The following is a 3205-nucleotide window of genomic DNA, read 5'->3' on the forward strand; positions in this document are numbered from 1 at the left end:
GAATAGTTATATGTTGATAATTGTTAAGGCTACTTTTGTCTGTTTTTGAAAATTTCTTAAATAATTTTAAAACTAATTTTACCATACAGATATGAAGAAAACTCAAAAAACACACACCAAAGAACCTGTTCAAAGGATCTGAACCATGGTTGCACAGTTATTATAAGGAGAGTGGACAGTGAAAATAGCTCCAAAGTTCATTCAGAAACAAATTCCTTAAGAATCTTCTGTTACCTTGGAATCTTCTGTTACCTTGGTGAAAGAATTACTAACATCCTAAGGGCAAAGAAGAAATATGGAGACTAAGTGGTATTCATACATTCACTAATTCATTGAAGAAATATTAATTGAGCACTCATATGTCCCACACACTCTTTTAGATACTAGGAATGCAACAGTGAACAGAGCGAAGTCCTGGCCCTCAGGGAGCCTACTACATTCCAATGTAAGGATAGAGAGAACCTAAGTAAAACAAATACTGGCTGATATAATTTCAGGTAATGATAAGGGCTATATTATAAATAAATAAATAAGTAAAGAGATAAGAGTATCAAAGAGTTCAGGGAAGACCTCTTCAGAATAGGCTTAATCTAGAGTTGGGAGGGAAACACTGAAAATTGAGACAGGGAAAGGTACAGGAAAAGGGGGTTAAATATTATAAATGAATGTACTTACTGGATATTAGAAGAAAAGTACTAAAGGTAAGGGAGATATGGCTCAAGTAAAATGTGTTAGAGCATCTGCTCTTACCCCTACTAATAGAAGTGAAAAAATACAGGGTTTTGGGAGACTAAGTCCTAAAGTATTGGGGCTCAGGAGTCTAGACCCAGCACAAGCCTGAGACCCTTAGGGGGTACCCAGATGTCTTCATTCTGGGCTGGTTCTGTTAGAGTTGAAATAGCACATATGGTTTCTGGTTGGTCACCTTTGTGTGTGTCATTTTTCATCTGTTCAATAACTTAGCTGTGCCTTATGTTGCTCAGCAGTTGACCTATATATTAGGTCAGAAGTTAGAGCTTGGGGGCATGGCATTAAGGAATTGAGTTCTTTATTGACTGACCATGATTAAGACACTGCTCCATTTGTGGGAGTGTGACCTCATATGGGTCGTTGATACTATTGCCATGCCTACTATCATCTTAACACCTGCTAATTTAATATCATTTTAAGTATATTCTTCCAAATAGGTTTACATTTACAAATTATCATTAACTATGTAAATTTGATCATATAAATATTGAGATATTTTGAATAGTCCTTTTTGTGGTAATCCTCCTTCCCATCATTCTGATAATGTATATTGATATACTATTATATGTTTTTCCCTGCACATAACCAAGTATTCCTATGCATAGATGTACATATTATTTATTTTCTAAAATGAGATCATATCATAAAGACTTTTTTACATATTGTCTTCAATAATATTGCATTAAAGCCCCTTCAAGTCATCTGATACAGTTGCAATTATTTATTTTTTAGCAGCTGCATAATATTCCCTTTGTGGCACAATACTGTTATTTTATTTTTTTAATACTATAATTTTTTCAACTGCGCCCCATCACTGGTTTGGGAGTACAGCTCCTCAGAAGCCAGGTATTAGACGAAGACATGAGAAGTCTCAGGCATATACTAATACAGGAGAGACTTTATTGCAGACCGAGTAGCCATTGCTACTATAGGAGCCATCAGACAAAGTAGTTCTTCAAAGTAGCTGTATAAAAGCGGCCTAGCCACCTGGCTGGTCAGCAGCAACTTATATACAGTACATGCTCAAACAAAAGAGGCCTCGATGCCAATTAGTGATACATACTCAAACAGAAGAGGCCTTGTGCCAATTCATGCCGCTTGTGCAACTAGTACACTGACATAAATAGGTTACATCCTCACCTGCACACACGGGTATGGCAAATAGGCCTTGATCATCTGGCGTAATCTGATTAGGGTTTCCACAACTGGTCATTCACTTTGTTACCAACTTTTTGCCACTAAAAACTATGATGCAAGAACATTCTTGTACAGATTTGTTGGAGAAGCAGTACTGCAGTACATAACTCACACAGCTACTATACCTAGTAGCCCTGCTAGGAAAGGTAAACAGATTCTAAATAAAATCAAACAAACCCTGATTTGTACTGTTTCCTGATTTCCTTGCTTTAAGTACTTTCATCATAAACGATTTCAGGCTACCAATGTGAAATCACTGAATGCAGAATTGGGAAGAGATGTACACAATTGGCTCCAATCTGTATAAACAAGTTCCAGGACATCATTGTGAGGACTAATAAGAAATGTGGAGTTCTTTACTTGGTTTTTATTTGTTAACTTCTTTTCATGGCAGGAAGAAAAACCACATCCTTACTAGTAGTGTAGATTTCTGCACTGCACAAATCTACATGGCACCATTCACATCTACATACAGAAAGCTGTACAAAATCCAACTACTCTCAGGTGGTCCTGAGGCAGGTTAGTAAGAAACTAGGAAAATCCCCTTGCAAGTGGAAGGAGGACGCAGAGACAAATGGCTGAACAAACAACCACAACAGGTGAGTAACTAAAAGACAGCTAACAAATCATGAGACCCTGTTCTCCCTAACTGAAGATACCCAAGGACAGATGGTTTCAAGCACCATATTCAGGATGGTAGAAAAAAACAACAACAACAATTAGAACCAGACTAATCCAAGATAGAGGTGAAAGAAACCAGAGAACAACCCATCACTATAATGAAAACTGAAACCATTAATAGAAATGGGTGGGGTTCAGGGATTTGAACACTATGACAGTTCTGGAACAAACCATATTAGGAACAAGACCCCCTCCCAACCAGAAGGCAGAGTAAGAATTTGGGGCCGACCTTGGAGACAACCTTCTCTTGGAAGCATGTAAAATCCTAAGAATTAACTGACCATGTGCATAACTCACTTGTGAGATGGCCCACATCCATTCAACTGCATACCTTTTGCTTCTTTCACAGCTCATGTCCCCCCTGACCTTTTTCTTTTTCTCTACTTGAATAAAATTTGCTTTGTTCTTACTCAGACTCATCCTTAAAATTTTTCCTGCATAACTCAATAACCTGGAGGTCACCTGACACCAAAGGTCCTAGACCTTGCAAAGTCATGGTCAGCCCTTGGCATGAAAGCAGTCTGGTAATAGACATACTTTCTAGTATTCCTAAAATGATATGATTTGGCTTCTTTGT

The sequence above is a fragment of the Pipistrellus kuhlii genome, unplaced genomic scaffold, assembly GCF_014108245.1.
Source record: "Pipistrellus kuhlii isolate mPipKuh1 unplaced genomic scaffold, mPipKuh1.p scaffold_m20_p_16, whole genome shotgun sequence".
Classification (NCBI taxonomy): domain Eukaryota; kingdom Metazoa; phylum Chordata; class Mammalia; order Chiroptera; family Vespertilionidae; genus Pipistrellus; species Pipistrellus kuhlii.